At 33.8% G+C, this 17,212-nt stretch overlaps 1 long non-coding RNA gene across 4 annotated transcripts in view; it reads right to left on the minus strand.

Annotated features, from left to right (window-relative positions):
- LOC141423291 (uncharacterized) overlaps positions 1–17,212 on the minus strand; it is a 389,841-nt gene that overhangs the window by 301,744 nt on the left and 70,885 nt on the right. For all 4 annotated transcript variants that reach the window (XR_012448025.1, XR_012448027.1, XR_012448024.1 and 1 more), the window contains exon 2: positions 8,766–8,828. This is a non-coding gene — a long non-coding RNA (uncharacterized lncRNA). The remainder of the gene's footprint in view (positions 1–8,765; positions 8,829–17,212) is intronic.

Here is a 17,212-nt window from a genome sequence, read left to right on the forward strand (position 1 = left end):
ATGCAGTTAAGGGCTTTCTCTGAAGTTGCTTCATCTACCTAAAAACCTGATCCACCAAAAAATGAACGCAATTTCCTTGATCATCATACTGAAATTTCAGTGACCAAGGAACAGCACACTCATATCACACCAAAACCACAAGAGTCCAAAGAAACGTCCCAAGCTATTGTCTTTTCTTCAGCCTCATTCATTTCCCCTAAAAATCATTTACTACCTCTCTGAAAGAAACTGTCTACAGACGTGAGGGGAAAATAGGGTATTGCATTTAGTGAGATACAGAACCTTGGAAAATTATCCCCAGTTTGACTCTGCTTCTTCATTACTACAACAGGAGAGATAGTTACCTCCTTTTGTTAGAAGTACATACCTTCGACCACTGTGACATGAGTGGTGTACAATTCATACTCTACAATAATTATTTTTGTTTCATGTTTACATGATTGCTATTTAAGTGGGACAAAGTGATTGAGCAAAATCTAGAGAAAGAATATATCCTTTAGGTACCATATTATAAAGTTAAATTTATGAAACAATTATTATCCTTCCTATTATTGCTTATACTCTCTCTACAACAAAATTAGAGATAAGGGCAAAATAGTTTCTGCTGGGTATTGAGGGGGGGAGTGGGAGGGGGTGGAGTGGGTGGTAAGGGAGGAGGTGGGGGCAGGGGGGAGAAATGAACCAAGCCTTGTATGCACATATGAATAATAAAAGAAAAATGAAAAAAAAAAAAAAAGAAAAATTAATAAATTAGAAAAAAAAATGATTAATCAATCTGACAAACAATATAAACCTCATTTTTCTCTTTGAAAATAAATATAATTTTATGTCTTCTCCATCCCCAAATCCAACTGAAATAAGAATAGAGAGCATTTAAGAAAGTACTAAGAACAGTAAAGGCAAAGAGAATAGGAAAGAAGTACAGAAAGAACAGGAAAGAGGAGATTTCAAAATTTGTTAAAAGACAGCAAAAGAACAGAAGAATGATATCTGAAGTAGCAGAGTATGAGGTACTTAAATTTGCAGAGGAAGACGTCAGTAAGTTAGTTGTCACTGCAGAACATACAAGAGGCTCAGCATTGTGGCACCAGATGTTATGGAAATCAGGAGAAAATTGCAACTACAAGGGTTAATAACATAGGGACTAGTTGAGTATTAGAATAAAGTCCCCTACTCAGACTATACATATCAGGAAGTTCATCCAGCCCCCTTCCTCCTACTTCTCCATAACCAACTAGAGGTTCTTGTCCTAGAAAAATTAAATCAGCCTATCTCACACTTGGGAGCACCAGGTGCAGAGTTAAAACAAAGGAATAAGTGAAGCCTAAGATTGTGGGATTCATTCTTCTCCTGTGTCTTAGCTCTACCTTCTATCAGTTTTCCCCACTTCCAGAAAAGACCATCAGACTAAAAATGAAAAGGCCTGCCAATAGCCTTCCTGTAGTGAAGCTCACCAGAAAATAAGTCTGGCCTAAGCATATGGTTTTCAGCTTTCAGAGTTTTATTCTTAAAGTGGCTATTTAAGGACTATTAGATAAGTGAGAAATGCCTTCAACAAAAGAGAGATCAAAACAAAGAGAAAAAAAAGAGTGCCAAAAGAAAACAGAAACAATGCAGAAAGAAAAATTTCAGAGAATTAATCTAGTGCAGCTCAAATTTTCCCAATAGTTTAGAAATAAAAAAATTAAATAAATGAAAATCAAACTAGTAATCATAACAGTAACAAAAGGAAATTACCAAACCATAAGACCAGTTTGAAAAGGCATGCAGATAATAGATAAAGTGAGCATAAAATTTTCTGAGTAAACACCAAGAATGAGAACAGCCTCTGGCTTTTCAACAGAAATACTACAATAAAAAGACTTCAGAATTCTGAGAAGTTATGTCTAACCAAGCCATCAATCAAGCATGAATAAAGACATTTCAAAGCTGTGAAGAGTCAAAAACCTTTCCCAGGCACCTTTCTTAGAAATCTAGTGGGTGAAGGTAACACAGAATCAACACGTATAAAAGCAGTAAAGTTCCAGGACATGTTTACTTGTCCTAGAAACAACAGTCAAAACTGGTGTAGGACAATGAACAGACACAACAGGAATGTCTACAGGTCAGAAACAGAAACAAAAGAAGCTTAACATACCTAATTGAGGTTTGCATTAATTAGATAATTTTAAAAGGTTATTAACAGCTATTTAATATATCTGTTACAGAACATTTGGAACAGCAACATATATAGAGAGAGATATAGATATAAAACTAAGCCAAAAAAGAAAAGAAAGAAAAAAAGAGGAGAGTATTAATTTCAGGGCATTTAAAATCTATGAAAATTTTTTTTAAATTACAATATATGTCTTGGTACAAACACTATTCACAAAGTTATAAAATCCAGCAATTTGAAAAACCACTATTTAATAACTTTGTAATTGAAATAAAGGGAGGATATTTGGGGATGCCAAGTGGGAAATTTTATAAAAATAAATTCTCAACCAACAAATCAAGTAATCAATAGATAATTAAAACAGTTTAAAAGTCAAGAAATAACTATATAAGCACAGAACTATCAGAAGAAAACGTAATAACACTTGTATGCAGTTACTCTTTGAAGCGGAACTGGATTAGGCTGCAGAGAATGAAGAGAGATATTAGAGGGTATTTCTTTTTCCTTTTTCATTTTAAGCCCATAGGGTTTTAAAGCTGTTATATATTATACTTCCATAAATGGCTAATTTAAAAAATAATTTAATGTAACATCCCCCTAAAATTTTATTCTTTTATGAGGCAAAAATGGGAAGGAAAAAAGGGCTGAGGGAGATGTAAGAAGGAAAGTGAAGGAAAAGCAAAAGAGAAAATATGAAGAGAATAGTCTATAAAACACCTTAGAAAGCAGCTTTCTTAAAGTGTTTTTAATTAAATGGAAAAGAGGTAATCAAAGTAATTTAACCTGATTGCTAATTACTGTATCTAGAATGAGTTAATTGTTGTACTATATTTGTAAATAAGAAATAAGTATCAGTAAAATATAGCTTAATTACTTAGACTGTATTTCTTCATTCACTCCCCCATCACCACCCTAATTTAGCCTACTTCATCTCCTGCATGTCCACAACTCTCTCACAGCCAAGCTTCCTGCCTCTGAGCCCAGCTCAGGTTGATTTCTCAGAAAACCCTATCATCCTAACAGCACTTTGAGCTCAAACACTTAGAGCGCATTGTCTGGGTTCAAAATGCACTGCCTGACTTGGAAGGCCTTGCCTATCAAACTCTCCTCATACCCAGTAACTTCTCAGATGACTCCTTTGTTCTAGTCACTAAAGTCTTCTTGCACTGTCATTCTCCCTTACATAACCTGCTAAATGACTGCCTCTGTGGCTCATGCTGGTTGGTCATCCAGAAAGTTTTCTACTCTCTTCTCTAAACTACCTAAAATCTCCCCCTCTGTCATAGTCCAGCGCAAATGTATTACTTTAAAACACCTTCTTTGAGAATGACACAGCACTCATATTTAACCCTTCTCAAATGACTTTCTCAAACACTATCTTTACCTCCTGGTTAGTATCTATTTAAACATGCTCCAACTGTCTAATTTCGTATTATTTTTTTCACTGCCCATTTTGTTTTCTTACAGTTGTGTGTAGCAGCAAATGTATTCCACAGAGATTAAAATTATAAATGGAACCCATTTAACTTTTTTTTCTAGTGCTCCGGACTGAACCCAGAGTCTTATACATGCTAGACTTAGTACTTTACCACTGAGCTACATCAAGAGCCCCAGTTAACAGTTTGATTAACTATGTTTTAAGCAATATTTATTGAATACAGGTTATTTTAGCACATATGCCACACACTTGAGATATGCTGATTGACTGATTAGCCCACTTTAAATTTACTAAATAAATTTATTGTACTTATAAAACTGTCAAAACCCTTGACTATTCACCTTCATGCCATTTAGCCATCGATTTTTGTCTTTCTGACATAAGTCAGAAAGATTTATCACATATCAGTCTATGTTGTTCCATATTCCAATTCTCTAATTTAGGAGAAATTAAGTCAGTATATAAATTTTTTAATAGATCAGTTAGATATATGGTAATAAAAATTATGCTACAAAAATTCATCAGTAAATTTTCTTTATAATTTATTTCTCACTTCATTTTCAATTAAAATTAAATGAAACTAAGATTTAATGGAATTTGGAATGTAGCGCAACAGGTATTGAGAGGAAAGAGCTTCATAAAGGTGTCTTTGAAAATTCAAGTTACCCAAATTTAATATTTTAGTAATAAATGTTCAGTAAGAGTTGAGTTAAAGAGTACTATGATAAGAAAAAGAAAGGTAAAAGAACTTTTGGTTCTAAAGGGTGCATAGCCTCATGTCCACTAGAACAAATAGTACTCCGTCAGAAACTGTCATTCTACTTTTGAGGCACGTTTTATTCTAATTTTCCTTGTCTATCTGTATATGACAAAAGGTACATAGCTGGCCTGCAGTGACTTCATCTATTTTAGACAAAGTAAAAATATCTATTGTTTAGAGAACACACATGTAAAGTCCCTAGTTTCCAGGCAACAGTTTGTCAAGAGCCATATTGTCTTATTGGGAAGAGGCTTTGTCCTACTTAACTCTAAAGAACTGCTTTTGTCTCCGTTCCTGGAAATTTGCATAACTATACTAAAGGAAAACAGAAGCCAAATTGAACATGTTATCATGAATACAGTAGAGAAGATTTATACTCCTTTGAAGAAACAATTTAAAACAATTAAAGTTTTCTTTGGCTACAAGACAACTTCTAATGTTGCTTGTAAAATTCACAAGTCTCCCTTCTAGTAGCATTCTTCACTATTGCAGCTTTCATAGAACACTTTTGTTTTGTCCCACTTGCTCTGCAAATTTTTTAAACAATTAACTTTAGTAACTTAAAGAGAAAATTTGGCACAGAGAGTTTGGTAAAATGTACACTAAGGCTTCCTGCCAAGCAAATGCTATAGAGCAGGTGTTGTCAGAGTCAGGAGGTGGAAGCAAAAGAAGGAAACTAACAGACAGAATATGCATACAAAATAACCCCAAAACAGGGAGCAGGTACCTCATACTATTACTACCACCTGGCCCAGCCAGAAACCAGCCTTGACCAAACACCCAACTCTCAGGTGTTTACAGATCCAACTTGCAGGCCTGGAGACACCTTCTGCTTTTCTTCTTTCTCTTACTATTAACTAATAACACTCTGTTTTGTGAAGTTTTGGTTACCTACACCAATTATGTAAGGAATTATTGGGGGTTTTTTTCCCTGATTTGTATGAGCTCTTTTTTTTTTAAGTAAATGAGTCATTTTTGTCTTACTTATCAAAATTCTTATTTACTGTTAATGGTGTTACATATCTGACAAGGTGTTATACAGTTTTAGATGGTTTGTTTGGGGCTCTGTTTTATAATAAAGGTAATGAAAATTTTATTTTACTTATCAAAAATTCATACTGTTAAAGACAATGGGTCACATTTCTACGAAAAGCACATTTTTGTGGAATTTTGAAGATGTGTAGAATGCCTTTGATGTTCGAATTTGAGCCTGTCATTTGTAAGTGCTTCCACCTGTACCAGTTATAGTCTCTAAATGAATGGCTGTTAAAGAGATCAGATGTCAATCAATGTGAGTCAATGCCCTGTATAGCTATCCTTATCTCAACCAGCAAAAACCCTTGTTCCTTCCTATTATTGCTTATACTCTCTCTACAACAAAATTAGAAATAAGGGCAAAATAGTTTCTGCTGGGTATTGAGGGGGGGGGAGAGGAAGAGGGGCGAGTGGGTGCTAAGGGAGGGGGTGGGGGCAGGGGGGAGAAATGAACCAAGCCTTGTATGCACATATGAATAATAAAAGAAAAATGAAAAAAAAAAAAGAGATCAGATGTCATGAGTTAGTTTGCACCAAGTGTTAATCTTGGAAATGTGGAGTGGCATGTTCCTATGTGAAATTTTCTTAAAGTCCTCCCTCAGTGCTCAGTATGCAGTCACTACTCCATAGTCCTACGACTTATTTTTGCTACTTTTCCACTTTTATTTTTTAAATTTAGCCGTCCTTAACTTGTATTTTGAATGATAGTATGACATATAAATGTCCACTATTCCAAAATAACATATATCATTTCTTCCCCATTGGCAAAACATTAAGATTATCTCATGGACAGCAAGGCAATGTTCACTTACTCTGAGTCTGACAGGTGTTCTATGCTTCCTAATATCCTGGTTCATATTTTCTTTAATGCTTAGATATCCTATATGGGTAGGTCTTATTTTTTAAAAGTTATTTTCATTTTGAAAACAAAAATATTTTAAATGACCTACCAAAATTATTGGGCTTATTGAAACTGCCAGTTTGTGATTCTTTTTCCTTTCTTTGAGCTGCTAAAAAAAATGATAGCAGCACACATCCTACTCTATGTAGCCTTAGATGAATGTTCATAATCCTTCCAGAATTTAATGTGGACACTAACACACACACACACACACACACACACACACACACACACACATATACACACAAATACACAGAAATGTTCCACTGGTTCCAAAGCCAATATGGCAGAATGGCAGTCAGGTGGTAATAAGATAGCACATTTTAAAGAAATGATACCAGAAAGAATGTCATAAGTAAGTCACTATAATGGAGAACTTTGCAATGATAAGAAAGATGGGAACCATGTTGTGTTCAACGAAACCCAAACTGTCCAGTCCACACTATCTAATAATACACAAAATTAATTATGTGATTCATGAATTATAGTGCCATATTTTCAAAGACTCCTCATTAATTATTTTTAAAAAAGTTAAATTCATCGCCGTAGTATTTTATTTTCCATTATCTGATTAATTTAATGATAGTTATCATTTAGTCTTTTTCTATACAAAAGAAGCTTTTGTAATATATTTTTACCATATATTCTGTAGAGTTAAATTATAATATAAATCGATATATTCATTATTTCTTCTTTTACTAAACATAATCTACTTCACCTATTCTTAATTTTCTCCAAGCCATTTTGTCTATTTATAGAGATTTTATTGACAGATAATTTCTTAGTTACAAATTATTTATTCTAAACATTACATTTCGGATTGATTTTCTTTGGTGGAGTCTCTCATTGTGAATCTAAAAGTAAGGGGAGATGTGGAAATGAATTTTGCCATTTGTGGCAATCAGAGAAAGAAGAGTATTAGTCATAGTCAACCTTTCAGGGAGCCTCTGTTGTGATAACTAGCTCATTTTCTCGATTTTTATGTGGAATTTTAGGATTCCACGTATAAATACTGAAGGCCTGCTATGTGCAGTGTATTGTAATAAATCCTGGGCAACTGAAGTGAATTAGCTCATATTCTTGTTCACAAGAAACTTGTATTCTAGGAAATATATTCTATTTATATTGGTGTGAAGGAGGAAGAATGGTTTGCTGCTCCTGGATATTATGTACAGTAAACTAGCACTGTGAAAATTTTACCACCCTTTCTTGAAGTCTTTATTGTTTAACTGCCAATATTTGCAATAATATCTGAAATCCTAAATATGGCTTATTAGGATATATCTTTCCCTCATTAACTCTTTTTTTTGCGGGGGAAGACTGGGGTTTGAACTCAGGGTTTTGCACTTGCAAAGCAGGCACTCTGCCTGCTTGAACCACATTTCCAGTCCCCTTCCCTTAGTTTTTCAATACTACGGTTCCCTATCATAAACACTATGTTCCAAAAATCATGAATTACTTTATTATCAACTTCTACTTCCACATCACTCCCTTAGCAATATTCAAGAGACTGGCTTAGATGCTCACCTGACTTCTCAAACTGTATGTCATACCACTCACATTGTCTTACTCATCAAACTACGCTGTACTTGTCTGTGTTCTTCACTGACTCTCACTAGACTGTAAACTTTTCAGAGTCAGATACACAATCTTCATGAATATATCCTCAATTTAAAGTGATTGGCACTTAATAGTGCTCAAAAAATATTTGTTGAATCAATGGGTGAATTGCTTAAACTTCTATTTTCTAAGAGAAACAAAATATTCCTAATTTTTTCATTCTATGATCTTTCACAACAGCAGTAGTAAGCCAAATAATCTCAAATGATAGTACAAGCTATAACTAATTATACTGATTAAAATGTCTTTAACTATAATTATATGATGATTTACTTTCCTTTAATTTAATACCCATAATAAAAAACTGCTATCAATTTCTAATTAGTTATCTTTTTTCCAAATCTATATTAAGTTTGAATTCAGGCAATGCACTGTGATGTATTACATAAGTTACATAAGTTAATAAGCAATTGCATAGCACAGTTTATGGCTTAAAGTAAATCCTTAGTTATGTTGCATGATGGAAATAGTGCTGGTAGACTGGTTTACAATGATGACAATAATGAATGTATATCAATAATGTTATATATCAATTATATGAATGACATATATGCAAGATAAATTGACAGTTCTTGCAAATTATAGGAAAAGCATAGCCAGATATCTTTGTTAGGTTAGTCATAATAGTAAACTCATATTTAGGAAAAGAATATGAAATATAATTGTATAATTTTCAAATGCTTTCTAAAGTTTTGAACCATTGTGCAAAATACCCAAATAGGTAAGTAAACAATTGTCATCTAACTTCTTTTTGACAAGACAGCAGTTACAGAGGGAGGGTAAATGCTTTCCATTTTCTCTAACTGTTCAAATAGATTTACAAATATTCATAAAAGGTCACCAATGGAGGGCTTACCTGGGTTCACATGAAAGAGGCCCTATACCATCAAAAGCTATTTCCAATGTCCAACCAGGAAATCTAAAACAGAGAGTAACAAAGACAGTTTGTGACAAAGCTGACACATAGTGCTCTGGAAGAAGCAGAATCAATTGTGACATTTTTCATTTATTTGTAAATGCCTCTTTGGCAGTACATTCACTCAACACGACAGTTGCTTCTTACAGAATAGGGGAGGTGATTGTAAAATAGAAGAATCCTGACAGTTGCCTTAATGAGATTCTGCGTTAGGGCTATTCTAACACTTTCACCCAACAAGGAGCTTGCCCTTCATTTTCAATATCATAACTCAACAATTTAAAAAATGTTATCTCTATGAAAAACTACACCAGCTAGTCCTTAATAGCTGTTGCCCAGTTTATTTTTCCCATATCTTTCAATTAGTTGAAAACATTCTAAAGGAAGTATCTAAATGCATATCAACTTAGAGACAAATTACCTCCATTCATTAAAAGACTGCAATTTTTATGAAAACAGTAATAACAAGACTGTGACTAAACAACTCAAGACATACTCTCCAGTAACTCATATTTGTTTAGAGATATACAGGAGAACACTTCAAGCTCCATTCAAAAAATGACTTTTATATTTTATGTTCCTAAGGAAAAGGAAAATTTTTAGCAAGGTAAAATTTCATTAGTAGTTGGATCAACTCTAAATTAAAGCAATCTAAAGATTTCACTTCATTTATTCGTTAAATTGTCATTTGTTCACATGCAAAGTGCTTGGTGCAAATGCAAAAAAAAATGCAATTTTTTTCTTAAATAATGTAATTTTTAATGCTCAAGGAAAATGCAATCCTATCCACAATCTGGCCCAGCACCTATCACCCATTACAATAGACCCTTGGTATCCTTGGGTATATGGTTCCAAGGAGACTACCTCTGAGGAAAAACCACGAATGCTTGGGGTGCTTGATTCATTTTTCCCATAATGCCACCCAGCTTCCACTAAAGACATGCTGTCTTTAAACAAATCAAAAACCTTTATCACTTAATCATGTTACATGCCCTTTTTGGCTTTTACCCTGCTTTTGGTGTACATTTGATTTTGGAAGGAATAGTTTCACAAAATTAAGTGCAGGAAAACACTCAGCAGATCATACAATGATTTAAACACAACTAATGATAACATGGGACTGACTGAGTGCTTCTCCACATCGACTCAGTTGTGTAATGGGCACAAGAATTAAAATTTTTTGTTTTTAAATTTTCTTTTGATTTTTAAAAATTTATTATAACTATTCAGTATGCTTGGTAAAAACCAATGTAAAAACATCCATGAATAAGGTGGGCTTATTGTAGTCAACCAAAAGGCATTTGTTGAACTGGTAAACTCATCAAATTACATATGACAATGGCATTATGGGAACATAGTCTCAATACTAGGAAAATAAAATAATTAAGAGATATTGGATAAGCAACTAACTCTCTGGGTTCCAGTTTCATTATCTGTAAGTTTCTCAACTAAGAGAAAGTATGGACAAATGGGACTTCATAAAACTAAAAAGCTTCTGCTCAACAGAAGAAATGGTCTCTAAACTGAAGAGACTACCACAGAGTGGGAGAAAATATTTGCCAGCTATACATCAGACAAAGGACTGATAACCAGATATACAGGGAACTCAAAAAACTAAACTCTCCCAAAATCAATGAACCAATAAAGAAATAGGCAACTGAACTAAACAGAACTTTCTCAAAAGAAGAAATTCAAATGGCCAAAAAACACATAAAAAAATGCTCATCATCTCTAGCCATAAAGGAAATACAAATCAAAACCACACTAAGATTCCACCTCACCCCTGTTAGAATAGCCATGATTAGCAACACCACTAACAACAGGTGTTGGTGAGGATGTGGGGAAAAAGGAACCCTCTTACAGTGCTGGTGGGAATTCAAACTAGTGCAACCACTCTGGAAAACAACATGGAGGCTTCTTAAAAATCTAAACAAATAGATCTGCCATATGATCCAGCAATCCCACTCCTGGGGATATACCCAAAAGACTGTGACACAGGTTACTCCAAAGACACCTGCATACTCATGTTTATTGCAGTGCTATTCACAATAGTCAAGTTATGGAAACAGCCAAGATGCCTCACTACTGGCGAATGGATTAAGAAAATGTGGTATTTATACACAATGCAATTTTATTCAGCCATGAAGAAGAATGAAATCTTACCATTTGCAAGTAAATGGATGGAATTGGAGAACACCATTCTGAGTGAGGTTAGCCAAGCTCAGAAAACCACAAATCATATGTTCTCCCTCATATGCAGTCTTTAAATTAAGGGCAAATACAGCAATGTTGTTGTACTTGGGTCACATGATAAGGGGAGAGCACACATGGGAAGTATGGGGATAGGTAAGAAACCTAAAACATGATAGTACTTGATGTCCCCAATGCAGAGGAATGTCCAGCTAGGGCTGAGAATCACTGGCCTGGAGTCTGATGTTTTTCCAATATACACTGTTTGCTTCTCACTCAAATCATTCTTTTTTTCATCTTTGCTTGGAAGAACTCTAACTCAACATCAATGTCTTCTTGCCAAAGCAAGAAGATATGCCCAGATTCATGACAATTGTTAGTTCAACCAATCATAGTGGTTCTATTATCTTTGCCAGGGAATGATTGGTACATATGTTATCCATTCTAGCCAATGATATGTCAGAGAAAGTTTTCTTGGAGATTCTAACAATTTCCCCCCTTCCTAACAAAGGCCCTTTTCTCTCACCATTGCATATAAATGTGATGCCTAGAACTGTTCTAGCCCGCTTGAGAGCATGAAAGAAGTTAGTCAGAGGAAAGCCAACTCTGTGAGGATGGTAGAACAGATGGACAGATTGAAACAGGCTGTGACAATGTCATTCAGGTGCTGAATTAATTTGCCTCACTTCCAGAATTGTATATAAAATAAATTCAAATACTATTGAGGCACTTTTAAACTATATAGAATCCTAAACATTAAACCAAAAAGGCCCTGTACCTTAAGCCTGCATTTAGGTCAATGTATCTTTTGTTGTTGATATTTTGAAACATTTTATGAACTAAACCAAATGGCCAAAAAATGCTTTACTTTTTCTTTCAAATTAAATACTTAGTTCTATTTAAATGGTTTATATCACTTTTTGCTAAGAAATATTACATAGTATGTACCTACACTTAAGAAAAATCTAATAGTATATTCTGTCCTCTGAATAGTTCTTTTCAAAAGTACGAATTTGTTCTAATTTATATATAATGCACATAGTATTCGGTATTAAAATATGTTTCTCCACAGCACATATAGGTTTAATTTTTAAAATTATTGTCAAGCACACAGTGCTTCAAAGTGAAGAAAAAAATGAGTTTTTTTAAATATCCAACCACAATTGCATGATTTTCTAATAATCTTATTTTGTTTTTCATTGATTGCATATATAGTATAAGAATAAGACATAAGTAACATGTCCTATTCTTAAATATCCAGACTATAATTTTGTTTCTGAAAAGTCTTCTCCTTTCTTTTAGCAATAATTTCCTGAAACAGAAGACACTGGGGATATTTTGAAATAATGTTTTATTGTTGCCACACAGTTGGAATGGGATTAGCTGGAATTTGTTCCAAGATATACTATGGAGTATTAAAGTGGTTTGTTTACACTGTATTCACCATGCTCCAATTTGCCACTCTATATCTGGTTACTTCCAAACTCTAAGTTCCTTTGTGCTGTTTCTCCCCTTCATCATACCCTCTGTGATTCTGTATTATTCAACAACAGTTTTTTTAAATGCCCATCCATATTTTTGTGGCAAAGAAGGAGACTTGACTATTCTGGATGGATGGGATTTAATTTAATAGGAAAAGTAACTTTTATGCAATAGAAGTGGATCTACATACTTTAAAACATTATAAGTGCTTATATATCATTTCAATTTCCTCAGCCAAGGACAGAGTCTGACATCGTCTCTTCCCTCCACCTATCACAAGGCTGAGGAGGACTTCAACAAAATACAGACTTAACAAATGTCCAGTGCATTGAACTAAACTACACATGAAGTAACTATTGCTTGCTTTATTTTTATTTATATTAAAAACACCCTTATAATGATATAATCTACCTGTTGGAGCCTTAAAGTAAAACCATTAGAGTGAGATATTTTGTTTCAGAAGTATAAAATCAACACTGTTTTTAAAAGTTGTAGGAGTGTTTAAGAGGAATTTAATATTTTGGAGTGTATTTCTGGAGGCAAACACTTATTCCTTATGAGTCTCATTTCATTTATAGAAATAGATGACATGTCTTAACAACCATTGGTATTTCAACTGCAAATATTAAGGAATGTTGCATTACAATGTAGACTGGTAATCCTGAGGCCCAGAAGAGCAATAATGATCAACAATACACCACACTCTAGAAGGAGTATAAATTTTAGGGGTATCACTTGTAAAAATCCATGTTTCAAAGATTATAAAACAGAATCAAAATCACTAAAAGCAAGTAAATCATCTCACTTTGGGGTTTCTTCTCTTTCATCTCTGATTTTTAATAATTAACATCATCTCCACAGAACAGGTAAACTTTATATACCCGCAAATGAACTACTGGGAGTTCTGAAATCCTTACGAAGAACTAACTCTCAATGTATTCCTGTCCTGCTCAATTACACCCTGGATGGGTATTCAAGTTTACTTTAAGAAGAGAAAGCAGGAATTACAGAGGTGACCTCTAGTCAGATTTTATTAGCTGGTGATAGAAACGATGCACAGTGCCTCTTCACAGATAGTATGAGTCAACAGGAAATACCACCATCACTGCTATGTTCACAGTAATTCTAACTGAGGGCTGATCTCAATTCTGGGCTCCAGGACTGAAACAATCTAAAAATTCTGCAGATAGCTCCAGTAATAATGACTATGAAGTGCAGAACCAAAAGAGCAAGCACAAAGGAAAATGTGATCAAAATTGACAAAGAATATTGAAAAGAAACATGCACCATGCATACAAACAAAGGCCAAAAAAATTCAAACATCAGTGAACAGGTTTACTTTTGGATATATTGGTTTAATAAAATATATTATTAAAACTGAAAAAAATTAACAGAAGTAACTAGAAGAGATTTTTGTTTTTTATATTTAACAGTACTGGAGTTTAAACTCAGGGCCTCACACTTGCTAGGCAGGTACTCTACAACTTGAGCCACTCCACCAGCCCTTTTTCATGTTGGGTATTTTTGAGATAGGGTCTTATGAACTGTTTGCCTGGACTGGCTTTGAACAGCAATCCTCCTGATCTCTACCTCTTAAGTAGCTAGGATTACAGGCGTGAGCCACCATTGCTCAGTCTAGATGCTGTTCTTGATAGCTTATTTGTTCAATGCCTTTTAAAATACCCATAATTTTTCGTTCTTCTCAAATCACATGATTTCACAAAATAATATGATCATATAAGACAGTAATCATTTGTTTCATTCAATATTTTAAGTCATATGTCCTACTTTCTATGTCTGTAATATTTTATATTTCATATAAGAAGAATAGTCTGACAATGTTATGCATAGTATAGAATTTATAACCTAAATGAAACGGAAAAGACTAACATACATAAAACAGTAAATGATGTTTTAATCAGTACTACTGATGCTTTCATAAAATCTGGAGGAGAAAGATATCTTCTCTACAGAGAAAATATAAAACATCAAGTTAAAGTAAGCTCTCATGTGTGAATTTCAATTTGTCTACTCAGGGATTAGCAAAATTTTCTGTAAAGGTTCAGTTAGCAAATGATTTTGGCTTCTCTAACTATGTGGTCATTGTTGCAACAATTCAGCTCTGCCACTGCAATATAAAACAGCTATAGACAACATGTAAGTAAACAAACATAGCTATGTTGTTTTAAAACTTTATCTACCAAAAAAAATGTAGTGGGTCAGATTTGGCCTGGGAGTCTTAATCTGCCAATTACTGAGCTAGCTCATCAGTTTGAAAAGTGATACAACTCATTTTCAACGTGAATTAGCAAGAAAGGGACTGAATTCAAGTAGAATTTTGATAGATATATACTGAAATCTCAGAACATCAAAAACGCTTATATTTCAATACAACTTCAAGCAAATGGAATGAATGCTTCTACTGCCTATGGTTTTATGTTATCCACGTCAATTCCTCTCTACATTAGACAGATTCCTTAGAATCTGCAATGAGGCAAAGCTCTTTCTTGAAAATTGAGAAAGGTTTCATGAAATAATTTACACATCAAATTTGGGTAATTGAAAACTTAATTACACTTAAAAAGATCTTTTTTGATAGCTGATATGTGTCCCATTTTTCTTACCTTTTTCCTAGAAATCCAAATGTTTTACTGTATCAGGAAGTAGAGAAAACAAAAACATAATAAATACATTGGGACAACATAATATCATGGCAACTTCAAATGCTTGTACTGCCTATGGTTTTATGTTATCCATGTCAATTCCTCTCTACATTAGACAGATTCCTTAGAATCTGCAATGAGGCAAAGCTCTTAAAAACATTCAAAATTGAAAAAAAAAATGTTAGTGACTGCAATATGACTCAGTTATTTCAGTGATAAACCACTAATAATTTCAATGTTATAAAATACAAATGTTAAGTATTAGTTAGAGGCTTTAAAAACTAAGAGTAACTTCTCTTATATTCTTTCCTATAAAAAAGGATTCAGTTATAATTTTCACAAAAATAATAGAAGTTAATATATAATGATTATTACATGCTATGCAATATGTCAAGTTTAATCATTTATAATCAAAACAATCAAATACAATGTAGGTACTACCGATACTCTTATTATACAGTGAGCAGGAAACTGTCACACAAAAGTTATACAGCATTACAAAGTCATACAGCTAGTAATGCTATCATGGACAAAGAGGGTGATGAAATAACAGCTGCAAGTGAACACAGTAATGTATAAATTACAACTCGTGGGTGGTAAGTGAGGAGGAAGCCCCTGAAAAAACTTATATGTAGGAATTCAAAAGGCATTCATTCAACATATGCAATAGGTAGTAATTCTTACAGATACAGCAAACATTTATATCAGGTTTGGGAATCAGATTATCCTATGTTTAAATCCTAGCTCCACTCTCTGCTACCTAAGTTTTTTGTTGTTGTTATTGTTATTTGTTTTTCAGGATGTTTTATGTACTTGAGATTAAGAGTACTTGCTGTATTACAGGCCTCATACATGTTAGACAAGCATTCTATCACTGAGCTATATCTCCAGCCCCTACTTAGATAGTTGGGATTTGTTTTGTTTTGTTTTGGGTACTAGGGTTTGAACTCAAGGTTTCACACTTGTGAGGCAGGTACTCAACCACTTGACCCATGACTCCAGTCCTTTTTGCTCTAGTTGTTTTAGAGATAGGGTCTTGCTTTTTGCCCAGGCAGGTCTGGAGAGCCATTATCCTATTTTATAGTTCCTGCCATAGCTAAAATGACAGGAATACACCACCATGCCTAGCAACCTCCACCATGAGCCATCAGCACCCAGCTATTAGATAGCTTTCTAGTTTCTAGTTTGATAGTTTCTTAAAATCTGTAAAACTTGTTTTTTGTTTAAAATGAGTATAATAATCCATATTCCAGGGTTATTGTGAGGAGTGAATAAGGGCCTGTGACAGTGTCCCCAAAATGGAAGATGCTATTATTATATAGGATTTTATTTATTTGTTTTATATAGAAGTAACAAATATTGGCTGAGTTAACAAGCTGAAGAGATGACAATTATCTAAATAAGATTTTATCCAACTATCTAAATGACCTGTCTACATGATTTTTGGGCTTCTCAATATTTACTTAATATCCATCATGTGCTAGAAAACTCATTTGAAAACAAACAGTAATGATTAGCCATAAAGACAAACTCTCTAGATGACTGACTGAAGTCTTCACATTCATGTGAGGCATTATATGTGTACAACTATTAAGGCAGCACTTCAATTTGCAGAGCTTCCTAATTTGCCTATGAAGACCCTCTGGCTCTGGGCAAGCCTTAAAGGACTTGGAAAGATGTTACTGAACATCTTCACCTCCTTCCAATCTGCTCACTTCTAGTAAAGTAACTTCCTTCCTCCATTTTCTCTAAAGAGTCATATAAATATTTTTATCATTTTCTGTGCATGACTCAATATACCAAAAACAGAAAAGTATCACTAAATGCAATCTGACATATTAGTTGTTAAATGAAGAGATAGTAAAATCATATTTTAATGTAACTAAAAATATATTTCAATAAAAGTTTTAATATATGATGCTGGTTAACACTCAAGGAGTTTGCTAATTCATAAGAGCATAAAGAAAGATAGAAAAACATAGATATGGGCCAAAAGGGAAGAGCTAAAGAAACCAACCATTGGACTGGAAGTGTGGCTGAAGCAGAGAGCAC

The sequence above is a fragment of the Castor canadensis genome, chromosome 5 (assembly GCF_047511655.1).
Source record: "Castor canadensis chromosome 5, mCasCan1.hap1v2, whole genome shotgun sequence".
NCBI classification, from domain to species: Eukaryota; Metazoa; Chordata; class Mammalia; order Rodentia; family Castoridae; genus Castor; species Castor canadensis.